The 15,796-nt window shown below is 42.9% G+C and overlaps 1 protein-coding gene and 1 pseudogene across 1 annotated transcript in view; both read left to right on the forward strand.

Moving 5' to 3' along the window:
* Positions 1–15,796, forward strand: part of CHN2 (chimerin 2) — a 299,494-nt gene that overhangs the window by 164,882 nt on the left and 118,816 nt on the right. The gene's annotated exons all lie outside the window — the stretch shown is intronic.
* On the forward strand, positions 2,977–3,098 carry LOC132680018 (small nucleolar RNA U3; annotated as a pseudogene).

Genomic DNA, 15,796 nt, shown 5'->3' on the forward strand with positions numbered 1-15,796 from the left:
CCAGCAGAAAAATCATAGCCCGTGCAGGGAGCTAGAGGGATTCAGACGTCTCCATGAAAAGAATGCTTTGTAAAATTAGAACACAACTAACGACTTTTCCTAGGGGTATCGAGAAGAAGTCTCTAGGCAAAGTTGCGTACTGGAACTTAAAATCTAAAGAGATTGTAAATGCTCATTTGTTCATTTATTCAACAGATCTATATGGAAAGCCCAGTGTGTTCTGACTTTGATCTAGGTGTTGGGACAGCAAAGAACTTGGCTATTGATACTTGGCATGTCATATCAGAAGAGAACAAAATCATGATGTGTGTAATTAAAGATCTACTATTTTGCCTCTGCATATGTACGCACATGTGTGGGTGCATGTGTGGGTGCACGTGTGAGAGGGAGCGCCCTTCTTTGCTTCTCAAAATCTTTGGAGCCGTGTCATTTGTCCTCTAAGCCAGGTGGAACGTTAGCAGTGGAGATGGGTAGATTCAGATTAGCTTCACAGCTCTTCCTAGGATTCAGCTGAAACTCTTCAGACGTCCAGCGGGGTCTGAAGGATCCACAAATCTCTTTAATGTTGCACTTGCGTCAGGAGGCAATGCCACAGACCTCTTGGCAAAGCAGAGCTGTGTGCCACAAGCCATCACCGTGTGCTGTCACTCAAGAACATAGCGCATGCGTGGCTTTTTTATTTTTTTTTGTCCTCTCGTCTGTCTTTTGAACCAACTTTTCACCTTCCGACCTTTGTCAGTTTAATTCATTAATAACTTACCTGGTTGATGCTGGACTCATAGCTTGCTTGCCTCTAGAAATTCCACATCCCATTTCTACCATGAAACCTCGCCTGAAATGGATATTCATCAGCTCCGTTTCCTCGGCAGGCAGCATGGGGCCCGTGCAGCCAGCCAGGTGTCCGGCGGTAAAGGGTCGCGTGTTGCTGGAGGAGCAGGTGCTGCTTGGAGGGACAGTGCCAACTGGAGCGGCTTCAGCTCCCTTGGTCCTCCGGTGCGACAGGAGTTGCAGATCGTTCCTGCCCACGTTGCTTGGCATCCTGGGACGTGGCCTCCTTCAGGTGAAGGCACGGCCTCTTCTTGGATGCTGTGAAACCGCTGCCTCTGCTACAGGCAGTGTGTGAGCAAATGTCTCTTTGGCCCGTGCCGCACCTGCATGCTCAGGGGACATGCCTAATGAAGTCAGAAAGCCTTCAGTTAGAGTATGCGGCCAGAGAGACTGACGCTTTATTAGCACATTTACCTAACGCCGTAAGGGCTATTTCTTTTGAACCGTGAGTTACGATTTTTTTGTCTTTGCCATCTCACCCCTTAGCCAGCTATTAAGAGGCCACGTTTTCCTTCTATATACAGTCCAGCCGCCCTCCTTCTTAGTCTTCAGCCTGTCTGCTCCCAGCCACCATGTCCCCGGCAAGCCTGCCCCGCTGTGTTACTCCAGCGTACCCCATTTCTTTTGTCTCTCTGGTGGCTCGTATCTTCCCGGGCCAGGGGCTCCTCTCAGGTTAGGCTCGTCCCGCTGAATACGATGAGGACTCACGTGAGAGCACCGGCGGGGTCTGTAGTCACGCAGATACGGAACACTGTTGCTCAAGGGTAAAGACACAGGCCAGCGTGACTTGAGCGCTTGCTGGCCGTCAACAGATACCAGCCCCCTAACAGACTTTGCTGGGGACCTCGATGAGTCAAGGGGACCACCGGATTCAGCAGGCAAAATCCAGGGAGCCTTGGGAATGCAGGCAGAGGAGCCCAGCTACCGAATCAGCTGGCCTTGCTTTGGATTCGTGCTGTGCCACTTTCTGACTACTTAACTAGAGTCACGCACTTACTTCCTCAGGGAGATGAAGGTCTACTCTGCTCCAGGGGCCAATATCTACTTGGCAGGGTGCTATAAACGGGATATATGTGGTAAGTGTCTAGAATAGGGCTTGGCACATAATAAGTACTCAGTGTTCCCGATTCAAGGCAGATTCAGAAACCTGTGAAGAAGAGGTTCGGACACAGTCATTAGGGACAGAGTTGGAGCCATGACCGTGTTCTCTGCATGGGAGAGTCCAAAAGACAGGGATCAAGAACAAAGCAAGATGCCTGGATCAGGAATTCAAAACCACCAGGAGAAAAGATACTGAGGATGAGGAATAGAGGGTGTAAGCAGCAAGGGAAATGACGGTTCCCTGCTTTCTCGAGATTCATCGCTGTGAATTCGTATTTATCGAGTAGCCACCGTACTTGGCCCTCTACTAACATTTCCTGAGTGTTCCTTGCCAGGAGATTCAAAACATCTTCTTGTATGCAAAATTCTCTCGCCCTTTCCCTCCTTTATCTATTGGTCATTTTGAAAGCAGTTCATTGATTACCAAATAGGTGCCTGGGTGGTCAGGAAGGAACTGTGAATGTTGACTCCCAAATGTGTACCTCTAACTAAGACCTCTCCCTGGGCCCCAAACACCTTGTTCCATCTGTCTGCTTGACCTCCTCAAGGAGATGTCCCACCGGCCACCTGTAGTCTAACATTCAAAAGAGAACTGACCCCTCTCCCCCACCAAGACCTAGACTCCTCTCTTCCCACCCTCATCTCTCTCTCTCTCTCTCTCTCTCTCTCTCTCTCTCTCTCTCTCTTTCCATTCACCAAACAGGAGCCCAGATCATAATTATTAAATATAAATCGAACAGCTTCAGTGGCTTCCTGTCGCTCTTAAAATGAAAGCATGACTCCTTGCTATGCCTGTGGGCCATGGTGGGGCTCCTGTACGGGTCACCTCCCAGCCTACACCATTCTCCTCGGAGCGCACTGCCCTGCCTCCCGGCTAGCCTCTGCTCCCCTCCATCAAGCCAACCACAACATTGCAACTACAGGATCTTCAGATCCGTCCTTTGCCTGGAATTTTCCAGTGTTCTCTGCATGTCCAGGTTTCAGATCAGAGTTCAGCTAATAACAGAAGCCTTCCCCGAACCCCATGAAAATTAGCACCTCTCCATCGCAGTGTTCTCTCCTGAGCTTCATGAAGGTGGCTCTAGGTGTTGCTTCGGCAACTGCTTATTGCCATTGGTGATTGTTCTTCTCCTCCTTTGGGGGAGTAAGAGGGAGAGGACACAGGCTGAGTGGTTTAAAAAAAAAAAAAAAAAAAGGGACCGCCCCAACCATCAGATCTCCTTTGTCGTATCACCCTGTTTATTTTGTTTGTAGCCCTTGATACGCTATCTAATATGCTTTCTCTTGTCCTTGTCTGCTTGTCACTTCTACGTCTCCCTCCAGGAAAATACATGCTCCAGAGAGTTCATTGGTCTTAATTGCGTGGACTTCCCTAGCATTGAAGCCAGCGCCAAGCTGCAGTGGGCAATCAGTAAATATATGGTAAAATGGTGGGGAAAAAATGGAGACCACTAACGTACGGAATTTAGAATTCTCAAACTATTACTAATAGCATATCAGATTTACCCAATGCTGTTATTAGGGTAGTGACTTGGGCTTTTGGCAGATGTTAAGGTTCTTAAACACAGACTAATATTTTTTTTTCCTGGAATATTCTAAATTTCTTTTGGCCTTTCCAAAAGGCCAAAACGTCAAGATTTACTTGCATGACTAGTTTAAAGTCAAGCTCTGCTAGAATTACCTAAAGAATATACAATAAGTAGAAATCCTTTTGTGACTAAGTGATTTGGTGTCATTTGTCTTTTTGAAATTGCTGGCGTGAGTATGGAATCATAAAAAGCAATTTCCAAAAAGGGAAATAAAACTGCGTACTATTACTTCAAATTGTTCTCCCTTCCACGCAGCTTTACTTTCTCTCTCTTTTGCCGTAGAATAATATATTTTGGAAAGTTTCTTGGTTTTTTTTTTTTTTTTTAATGCAAAAGTGAGTTGTAGAACTGAGGTTTCTAGCATTCATGACCAGAACCAGCTTTTTTCCTTGATCGGCCAAGTATAGATGATAATGACCAAGCTCAAATTGCGATAACACCTGATTTTACCTGCTAGTGAATTGTACTTACTTTGTAAATATCACTTTAAATGCCCCATTTTCTCTAGTTTGGGGTGTCCCTAAATATCTGCCCATTTTACTTGCTTGTACCTTCATTTGTCAGAATTGTTCTTTTCAGTCTACAAAAGCATTTCACTTTCTCATTATGCTTTTAAAATTTTGATTCACCATACCTGGGCTTTACAGTCTTATAGTCTTGTAGCTTGAGACATTTATCTTGTCTTAGTCGTATCTGGAAGATCTTAACAAGCCATATTGATTGACCATGTCATTCTCAACTAAGTCCATTTAGAATCTGATTTAAAGTAAACTCAGGAGGTTTTCTACTATTCTACAATCCTCCCCCTTTTCTTATTTTACTCATTGAAAATAAATGTTTTTAAACATATGTGTATTTGGGGGAACATTAAAACTCTACTGACTCAAGACATTTAGACAAGGTACGTCTCTAACATAATGAGATTGATTCTACAAGCCACAAACAAAAATCAATCCCATTACCTTTTAATTGGCTTAATGTGTAGTGATCAGAAAGCTGTTTCTTCCCTGGTAAGAAATATTTCTGTTCTTCTCATCCTAGACTTTCTCCATTGGTCTCCTTTTTTTCCCCTTCATATTGACGCAACCTAGAATAAAGGGCATTTCTCATCCTTATTTCTCCTAAGCTTTTAGTTCACTCTGTAATGCAGTCAGGCTCTTTTCTTGATATGATTCCATCTTGAGTTTGACTTGCTTTGGTTATAGACCGACCTACTGCAGTAAAGGAGCAAAGCTTTTCAATAAAACCAATGGTAGGGGCGCCTGGGTGGTGCAGCTGGTTGAGCGTCTGACTTCAGCTCAGGTCGCAGTTGATGATTTCAAGTTGATGATCTGGCAGTTGATGATTTCAAGCCCCGCGTCGGGCTCTGTGCTGAGGGCTCAGAGCCTGGAGCCTCCTTCAGATTCTGTGTCTCCCTCTGTCTCTGCCCTGCCCCTGCTCATGCTCTGTCTCAAAAATAAATAAAATATTAAAAAAAAAATGTTAGAAAAAGTTTTAGATAGGTGAGTTTTATTTTTTCTAAATACACAACGAAAAATTTGGGGCTTTTTTTTTTTTTTTCAAGTTCTTATTGACAAGCACTGCCATCTACCAAAATACATAACCCTCCAAAAAAGAAGTCACTCTCTTTAGACTGCTTTGAACTGCTTCTAATGTATTGCAGACCCTGCATGTTTGGACCTATAAATATTTAGTCATTTGCAAGGTGATATCATGAACAGAGGATAAGGGACTCCTGCTACAGAATGCAGAGGCTCAGGGGCTCCGAGCCAAGAGGACAGGTGGACTGGACTGGAGAGAGCCATCAAAGAACAGTATCTGTGCCGAAGCATAAATTGAGGCAGAGGCAGAAGGTCTCTTCTTAAAACCAAACAAGGAAGGTAAAGGGGAGATTAAACAGTGATTGATAATAAAGTAGCATTTCTTGAGAAGCTCCCTTGATCTCTCCAGGTGATTTTTATTTCTGAGAGTCAAACTTGAACGTGTGGATTCCTTGATGCAATTACTTGAGACGACGTTGTGTAATTAGTTGTTTTAGGAAAACAGAACAGCCGATAGCGTCATGGGGTACAACACGTGCTCTGTTACCCTTACCTAATCCGTGACAGCCGTAAGAACCCAGGATACGTCACTCGTTGATGAGAGGTGGGAGGGGGGCGGGCCAGACTGCAGCAGAGTGGTTATGCCAAAGTGCTGGATTTCGTAGGGCCAACCTTACACACCCGAACAGGAAGTAGATGTCTCGCCTCCTCAGCAGCTGGTGCCCAGTGTGCCTGCTTTGTGACTCAGAGGTCAGGTCCCGCAAGAGTTCAGTTGTGGCCAGGGTTATCAGAGAAGGAGAGCGGGTACAAAGCACTGAGTGCCCCAGTAAGGTTTTACAGACAAGCTTTGCATTTACTCACCTGGTTAAATGTTAACTGAGAAATAATGCTGAGAAGAGTGAAGCCACACTTCGCCCTGGGCAAGCCTAATCTCCTCAGGGAGTGTGGCCCGGCTGGCCAACCAGTGAGACGTTTGAAAACAGGTCTGTAACCTTGACTCTCCTTGCCGTCAGAAAAATGTGGGTGGTATGGTTTCAGACCATCCCTATTTTAAAAGGTCCGCCCTCAATGATGTTGCCCATTTATTTACTTCTTGTCCCGTCTTTTCATTGCAAGCGATAGAAGGAACACACTCGGAGTGCCTGCTGTGCCCGGAGCACTGGGTTCGAGTTTTACCCATGTTATTGCTCACAGCAGTCCCGTGGGGATTGTTACCCCCTCTCACTTTACAAGAGGAAATGAGACAAACGGCGCAGGAGGGACAGAGTCTGAATCTCAAACCCAGACCAAACCTAGGACTGGGCTTCTAACCCGGTGATTCGCCACTGTGGTCCCAGGACCAGTGGCTCCAGCATCCCCTGGGAACGTTCAGAAGTGCGGATTCCCTGGCCCACCCCAGACTGGCTGAATCACAAACTTGAAGATAGGGCCAAGCAATCTGTGTTTTAACGAACGCTGATGTCGTCTTGACACACGCTCCAGTGTGAGTGTTCTCCTTCCCTCTGATTTCTTTGTCCTCCTCCCTTCCCTGCACTCTAAGATAGAAGCCTCAGGATGCCTGTCCCCTCATGATGCTTCCTGTTTGGCTTGCACTGTGCTAGACTCCTCATGAACTTCGAAGTAGATGCCAAGTCACCCCGTAGCCTTCTGTTTTTCATCCGGATGTACTTCCTCCTGGATGTTATTTCCCACCCTTTAAAAATATTTTGCTTTTGCCTTTCTTTGCTATGTCTAGCTTTTCTGTACCTGGAATGTTGCAGAGGCCAAATATGAATTCTTGTATGAGTATGGTCAAGTACTTAATTTAGCCTGCTTTCCTATTCCCACCCCACTGCCTGGTTTGTTATACTTCTTACTATTAGGTTTGTATTACAGGCAAAAATATTTAGAAGCACTGGGTGACTCAGTTGGCTAAGCATCCGGCTTCAGCTCAGGTCATGATCTCACGGTTCGTAGGTTCAAGCCCCACATTGGGTTCTATGCTGATAGCTCGGAGCCTGGAGCTTGCTTTGGATTCTGTGTCTCCCTCTTTCTCTGCTCCTCCCCTGCTCATGCTCTGTCTCTCTCTGTCTCTCAAAAACTAAACGTTAAAAAATTTTAAAAATATTTAAGTCCCATTCTAAGATGCTTCATATTCATGTGTGTTCGTATTCGGTACGTACTATTATGAGTTCCAGCTCTTTTTTAGATGTTTTCCTTATCTTGAGGAATATGCACACATCTTTGATAATGTGCCCTTTCTTTTAATGGCCATTTGCATTAATAAAAATACCAAATCCATTATCATTATGTCAGGAATACTTTGAATTATATTATTCTGTTTCTGTATCCCAAGACAGTAGTCTCTCCATTCAGTGGATTATCTGTGTGCCTAATGAGCATTTCTCAATTCAGGTTTGTAGATGACTAATTTGCTAATGAAAGTCAGTCCAGCACTGGTACTCTCCTGGCTCCACCTCCTTGCCTCAATCTACCACTCCCCTCATCGTCTCCAGGCTGACGCTGAGCCATTGGTAATCAATCACCTTTGGCTGTGTTCTTTAACAAATCATAGTCTCACTTGACATTAGCTCTAAATACACAGCATCCCCCTGTCTTGTTGGACAGAATAGCAAGCTTTACTTTAGCGGTGGTATCTCTTACCTCCTCCTTATTTACATAGTCAGTGTCATCTCCCCGTTCACTGTGGAAGGAAATTGAAGAGCCTTGGTGGAGCTGAACAAAGGCATATTGGTTGCCATCCAGCACCTTGTGTCCTTCTAGGTGATGACACATCGATTGTTCGATGAATCGTTCTCGCATCTCCCTGAGTATTTCAACCAAGTCTGTAATTACACTTTTCTGGTCTGGCCCTTTGCTCTTGCTATAGCCCTCAGGGTTCCATGACTTCTCAAAGACCATGCTTAACGATGCTTCAGCAATACCTTTCAATTCAGGGACGCAGATCAGACCCCTTAGTGTTTTAGTCTTCTGAGTTGTTTAACTGAATAATTGAACCATTTTCTGCCTTAGCTCTTTTTGATTTTAAGTTGGCATCAGTCTCTCATAGATTAAAAATTAATGATTGTCTCTTCTCAGTACAGAAGAGTTGGAAGGGCACAAATACAAAGAGGTGATCTGACCCACCATTAAACAAAAAGGCCTTTGAGCCACTGGCAAGCTCGGAGTTTTGAGCTAACTGTAAGTTGTTCTGACACCGAGTTTGAAGAATGGAGTTTAAAGAATGTTAATTTGTTAGTGTAGCATTGGTATTAGCAAACAATAGCCTGTCGACTGTTTTGGTAAATAAAGTTTTAATAGAACACAGCAATGCTCATTGCTTTCCATATTGTCTATGGCAACTTTCATGCTTCCATGACTAGTTGAGTACTTGAAACTGAGACTAGATGGTCCTCAAAGCCTAAAGTACTTACCATCTAGCCTTGCCAGGAAACATTTGTCAACCCTTGGTCTTACACCAAAAGTAACTTGAAGAGTGAGTTAATAGATACAAAGCCCTTAACAGTGTCTGGCATTCATATATGGGAAGAATTGGTCTTTAATTTCTACCATCTCCCGAGCACTATACAGATGTTAGCAAAAAAGAGGGAATATGAGTCCTGTTATTTGGGATGAATTTGATCCTGAGCCATTTTAAGAAACGTTTTGGCCTTCATATTTAACACGTGTAAATTGATAGACAAGGCCAAGGCAGAGACAATAAGCAGGTACTCTTTTACCAGCTTTCTCATGGCCACTTTTTTCCCCGTCAAGAAATGGGAGCCTGTTAGAAAAGAGGGCACGCTCCATAAGCAGGAAATTAAAGAGGTGTGTGGATTCTGTTGATCTCAGAATACTACCCGAACATGTCAACTAAATTCACTTTCTTTAATTCCAAGAATAACGCTGGTATTACCCTCCTATGAAAAGTTTATGTGTTATTGATTCTGATTAGTGACTTACGTGTTGACGCATTTGGGGTAAAGAGTGCTATGTCTACAACTTACTATGAAATTCAGCCCCTAAAAATGTTGAATTAGTGGGCAGAGAGAGGGAAGAATGGATAGTTATGTCATAAAGCAAGTATAGCAAATATTATAAAATCTAGGTGGTGTGTATATGAGTGTTTGCTGTAAAAGGCTTTCAGTTTCTCTGTATGTATGAACATGTTCATAATAAAAGGTCAAGAAGAAAAAACAAAGATGGTCTGTACGAGAAGAGCAGGGGCAGGATGTGCTTCGGCTCAGGGAACAAAAACAATCTCTTGGGTGCACAGCCCTGAACAGCAGGAGAGCGTCTCATGTCAGAGCTGCTGGGGGACCATAAAGCTAGCTCAGGAATTTTTAACGTGGACTAATTTGTCAGGAAAAGGATTCAAAAGCAAGGACGATTATTAATAAGGCACTTTCACTCTTATTTATTACCATGTTGGGAATTATTTTAGGGAGATCGCCTGTTTCAGAAATGCTAAATTAGGTAATTTTTTAAAATAATAGGGAACAGGCTTCTGGATTTTATGGCATCATCACCGTATAGACAAATGAATACTAGAGCTGAAATCAGGGACTGGGTTTCAACCCTAAATCTGCTGTTGGCCCGGGGTAGGACTGTGACCAAGCTAATTTACCACTCCGAAGGGCAGCTTTCTTATCTATAAGAAGGAGCCAAAGATAGATATTCCACCTCCCTGTAGGAAGAACAAATGTTAAAAGCATTCTGAAGGCCACAGTGATCTCGCCAGACAATGAGTTCTCAATTGGGGTCATATTGACTCCGAGGGGAAGGGGGGAACATCAGTTCTTAAGGGGACACAGTCTTTTTCAATGTGTAAAGCACAGATGCACATATAGAGCATAAACAGATATACAGTCTATCTGTAGTATTAAAATTTCATTTGGGAGAGATGATTAGGAAGAAAAAAAGCATGTAAAATGGCTCCAAAGAAAGATTATAATGCAGAAAAGATTGAGGACCTTTCACTAGACAATCTTTCATTTCTATCACCTCCCAAGTTCTGGCTGCCTTTCTTTTTCTTTAGGTAGATTAATTTTATTCATCGGTTGGAACACATGCATTTGAATACTTACACTGAATACTTATATTTAAATACTCTTACGTTTCTAGAAGGAGGGAGAAAAAAAGGAGAAGAAAGAGAATGATGGGTGTTCTTTGCCCTTTCCAAAGTATGTACAGGACCACTTAACCCAAATGCTATTCAGCTTTGAAGGAAAGAATTTACTAACAAGAATGAAGAATTAAATGGGTATACTCACCCAATCTTTTTCCCCCTAGAAATTTAATAGCAGCATTGAGTTTTCCCTTGATTCGATTCAGTTCTATTGGGTACTTCAAGCTTTTTTGAACCTAAGAGCTATTGGGAGAATTTAAAAAGAGTTCCAAGGAGAATAATGAAGATGAATTAAGGATTGGAAATAGGATCTATTAGAAAAAGTTAGAAGAACAAGAATTATTTAGTGGAAGAACAAGCAATCAGGTGACATGGAGATGGCTTTTAGGAAACCTTATCCTATAGAGAATAGTCTCAGGTTCTCATCTGCACCAAAGGCCAATGGAGGGGAAGATGTATTTTGATGCAAGAAGAATATGAGATTAGATATTAACATAAAATTTCTATCTATGCTTAAGTCCCGAATTTTGTTTCTCTTTTATGGGATTTTTAAAAATATGATGCCTGTCTGTAGGAAGTATCAGGAGGATGGACAGATGGACCCATCGTGTTTGATTCTCCTGTGCTGGTGGGAGGCCAGCCATTCTGGCCAATATGGCTGACCTCCGTGGGGTTTGGCTTGATGGGAGGAAAGAGCCATTTTATGTGGAGCTGTGGCTTCAGGATGCCAAAGGATGAATAGCAAGCCCTAGCCAACAGTGCCAGGGCAGAGTCAGAGCAGTATACCTAATTGGGTTGTCCACACAAGGAGGGATCAAGGTGGGTGTTGGGGGCCAACACAGGAAGCCAAGAAATGAGTGCCAGGGAAGATGTAGCAAGGAAGACTGGGTCAAAATGAGCTGCTGGGAAGATGCTCGGGGCCAGTTGGAAAGGTGAGTGCTACCCATGGCTAGACTTTTGGGTGTTCTTGGAAGCCTACAGTGAGAGTAGGATCAAAATCCACATAGACTGGGTAAAAATCCATGTAGAAGTCTTAAGAAGATATTGCAAGCTTCCGGGAAGGTATTCATTCTCTCCATGTTTTGGAACTGCTGCCCAAAGTTGTGCTTCCCAGTCCTGGAATGTGTCAGAACCCCCTGTGGAGCTTGGTAAACCTTACAGCTACCCTGGTTCCTGCCTTGGAGATTGGGATTTAATGGGAATATCACTTAGGATTCCGTTATGAGCAATAGAAATCAACTTTGGCTAAATTTTGGGAAAAGAAAGAAAAGATGGGAGATGGAGGGTAGTTGGAAGGATATGAATCAATTACCTTAGTGGGGAAAAAAAAGCTGAACCAAGGGCTTTAGAAAGGGTATGTAAAGCAGGACATCTCCAGGGATCCGGGAAGCAGGACTGATGCAATTGTAGGCAATAGAGTGTGATGCTTTAGGGCCCAAGCTCCAGGATAATACAGTCTGCTTTTACACTCTGCTTCTCTGTGCCTCAATTCACCCTTTGGAAATGGGTGTAATAGATCTTACCTACTCGGTAGTCATGAGGATTGAATGGGTTAAATATATGTAAAGACAGTGCTTAGGACAATGCCTGGCACATTGCAAGTTCTTAATAACTATTAGCAATTGTTACTCTTTATAGTACAAGATATGCTGTTGGGTACCAGGACAACAGAGAAAGACAGATGCCTTTCCCTCAAAAAGCTTACTTCTAGAGGTCACAAAGCCAACAATCCCAATTCCACTAAAATTATGGCCCTAAATCAGGCCTTTAGTTCAGAGGGAGGATAAGAAATAATACCTAAGCTGGTTTGAGGCAGTCAGGAAAGATTTTCCTGAGATGGCAGCATTAACCTCTTACTTACTTATATTTTTTAAGTATTTATTTATTTTTGAGACAACGCGAGAGACAGAGTGCAAGCAGCGGAGGGGCAGACAGAGGGAGACACAGAATCTGAAGCAGGTTCCAGGCTCTGAGCTGTGGACACAGAGCCCGACGCGGGGCTCGAACTCACAAACCGTGAGATCACGACCCGAGGCAAAGTCAGACACTTAACCGACTGAGCCACTCAGGCACCCCTATTTATATATGTGTTTTTATTGAACTATAGTTAATATACTATGTTACATTAGTTTCAAGTGTCCAACATAGTGATTCGAGAAGTTGATCCATTATGCTGTGTTCACCACAAATGTAGCTACCCTCTGTCACCATACCACACTGTTAAAATACCACTGATGATTCCCTCTGCTATACCTTTTATCTCTGTGATTTATTCATTTCATAACTAGAAGCCTGTATCTCCTACCCCCCCACACACCCATTTTGCCCATGCCTCCACCCTCCTGCTCTGGCGACGACCGGTTTATTCTCTGTATATATGGGTCTGTTTCTGCCTTCTGTTTGTTTGTTTATTCATTTGTTTTGTTTTTTAGATTCTACATGTAAGTGAAATCATATTGTGTCTTTCTCTGACTTATTTCACTTAGCAAAATACCCTCCATGTCCATCCATATTGTCACGAATGGCAAGATCCCATTCTTTCTTATGACTGAGTCATATTCCATTGTGTATATATAATATATATAACAAAAAAATAATAAGCATTGGTAAGGGTGTGGAGAAAAAGGAATTCTTGTCCACTGTTGGTGGGAATGCAAGCTGGTGCAGCCACTGTGGAAAACAGTACGGAGGTTCCTCAAAAAATTAAAACTAGAATTGCCATGTGACCCGGTAATTCCACTATTGGGTATTTCCCCAAAGAATACAAAACACTAATTCAAGAAGATACATGCACCCCTATGTTTATTGCAGCATTATTTACAGTAGCCAAAATGGAAGCAAGCCAAGTGTCCATCAATAGATGAATGGATAAAGAAGAGGCAGTAGCTATACACAGTGGAATATTACTCAGCCATAAAGAATGAAACCCTACCATTTGCAACAACATGGGTGGACCTGGAGGGTATCCTGCTAAGTGAAATAAGCAGAGAAAGACACATACCGTATGAGTTCACTCATATGTGGAACTTAAACAAAACAAGCGGAAAATCCAGACTCTAAATATAGGGAACCGATAGCTGTCAGAGGCAGGTGGATGGTGACATGGGTGAATTAGGTAAAGAGGATCAAGGGTACACTCATTGTGATGAGAGCACTGAGTAGTGCATAGAATTATTGAATCACTATATTGTACACCTGACACTAATATAACACTGCGTGTTAATTATACTTTAAATAAATTAATTAACAAATAGAAAATTTACCTCTTCTTTTTAAGTCATTGAGATTTTGCCAGGTTAAGGCATAGATGGGTCAGAGAGCAAGTATTAGAATTCCACGTGGAGGAGATCTCCGGTCCAAAGAATGACCAGGATGTATGACTAACCCGGATGTGTTTCAGAAACTGTAGGTATCTCTTTGGTAGGGACATAAAGAATTGGGGAATAAGGATGTTCAGGGCAAGAGTATGTGTGATGATAGGGACATAGTCTGGATACACAAGCAAGACCGTCCTAGGAAAATCCTGTATGCCATTCATTTATTCATTGAACAAGTATTTATTGAGCACCTACTCTGTGCCAGCTCTGTTCTAGGCTCTGGGGATAACAGTAATAAGCAAAACACAAAAGTTTCTGGCCTTGTGTAGTTGCCATTTGAAAGGGAAAGATTGGCCAAACACACACACACACACACACACACACACACACACACACACACACACACACAAGTAAGATACATAGTATCTCAGATGATGACAAATGGCATGGAAAAAATAAGCCAGAAAGGAGACATCGGGTATGCCAAGGTAAAGAGGTACCACTTCTAAGTAGGGTGGTCTGGGAAGGATGCGCTGAGTGGTATAGGTTTGACTACTAGGCATCAGGGAGCCAATGAAAAATTTTAAGCAGAGAACTTGACAAGATTTGCATTTTCTGACTTCAGATAGATTGGAAGGTTATACAAGTATAGACAGGAAAACCTATAAAAATATTAGTTGAGTGCTTTGGGTAAATAGACACTACAGTGGACATGGAAAGAAAGAGACGGATTCAAGAGTAATTAAGGAATCACATACGATGGACAGGATTTAGAGGCAGAGTCCAAGTGGGATCGGGAGAGAGGAAGGAATCTGGGGTGACAATTTCTGGCTTGGACACTAGGCGGATGATACTCTGGTGGTACCATTCAGAGGGATGAAGGGTAAAGGAGGTTGGCCATCAGCTGTGATAGAAGGTCTTCTGATAACAGCTCACACAGGTCTCCGGAATGGGCACTTTTAAGAGTTTAACAATTTGGGGGTCAACCTATCTATTCATGATAGCAGAATCAATGTTCTTCATGAGTGCGTCCCTTCTGTTGTCCCCTGGACAGTTTCCCTTGCTCTTGGTGTAAAAAAAAGAATATGGAATTTGGCATCAATCAGATATTGGTTTGGATCTCCTCCCCATGCTTGTGTGTGATCTTCAAGTAATGTAACCATATGGGCCTTCCTCTCCTCATCTGCAAAAAGGGAACATTAATTGCTGTGTAACTTGCCTTTTGGGAAAAGAGCAGCACACATACTGAAGGTGCCTTTTAAGTATTGGAGCCTCCTCTGCTCCTCCTGAGCCCTGCCCTTATCTGGATTCTAAGTCAGTGTCACTAGATCTGAACCTAGAGAAAACCAGAACCAGGAACAAAGGGCGGATGTGCGAGGTGGGGTGTTTGAATGTGTGTGTGTCTGGGTGTAGTTGCCCTTTCGTTATTTTTCAAATCCAAATATAACTAATTTGGGCAATTCACCTTCTTCTTTCATTTATTTATTTTTAACTTTTTTAATGTTTATTTATTTTTGAGAAAGACAGAGACAGAATCCGAGTGGGTTAGGGGCAGAGAGAGAGGGAGACACAGAATCCAAAGCAGGCTCCAAGCTCCAAGCTGTCAGCACAGAGCCCGACGTGGGGCTCGAACTCACGAGCTATGAGATCATGACCTGAGCCAGAGTCGGACGCACAACCGACTGAGCCACCCAGGAGCCCCACACCTTCTCCTTTTATGAAGATGATTTTGTATGGTTGCTTCTGTAATGAAACCTAGGAAATCAGGACATCACTCAGGCACTGGACAGCCACTCAGGCAATGCTTAGGCTCCCCTGGGGCGGGAAGGTTCCTCTGTGACTTGGGGATCCAGGTGTGGTGGAAATTTTGTTTCCAACCCAGTAATCAGAGCAGAGTTTCAAAACAACATGCTGTGAGGCATGAAATCCCATAGCAGTAAGGGATTTAAACATTAGTTCATATGTATGCATATCATGGATGGTTACTCCCAGTAATAACTTAAATTTTTCCTTTAGTGTTTTTCTTTTTTTTGTATTTCAGATTGTTTACAATTTTTTCAAGCGAGGCAAGGGGATTTCCTTATTAAAGTTTTGATATGTTAGTCTGTGCAGTGTGGTAGTTACCTGAGCTATTTCCCTGAGTAGTTGGAAGTATGTCTGCCTTTTCTTAAAAGCTACTTTTATAAATTATTATTGTTCTCATAAACAAATATTTCCTTTTATTTTCCTTTTACTCTGTATTTAAAGTATTTATTGCTTGTTAGTATTTTGGTCCAAATTTTTTTTTTGAAAAACCTTTCTTGGGCATGCACA

The sequence above is a fragment of the Panthera onca genome, chromosome A2 (genome assembly GCF_046562875.1).
Source record: "Panthera onca isolate mPanOnc1 chromosome A2, mPanOnc1 haplotype 2, whole genome shotgun sequence".
NCBI classification, from domain to species: domain Eukaryota; kingdom Metazoa; phylum Chordata; class Mammalia; order Carnivora; family Felidae; genus Panthera; species Panthera onca.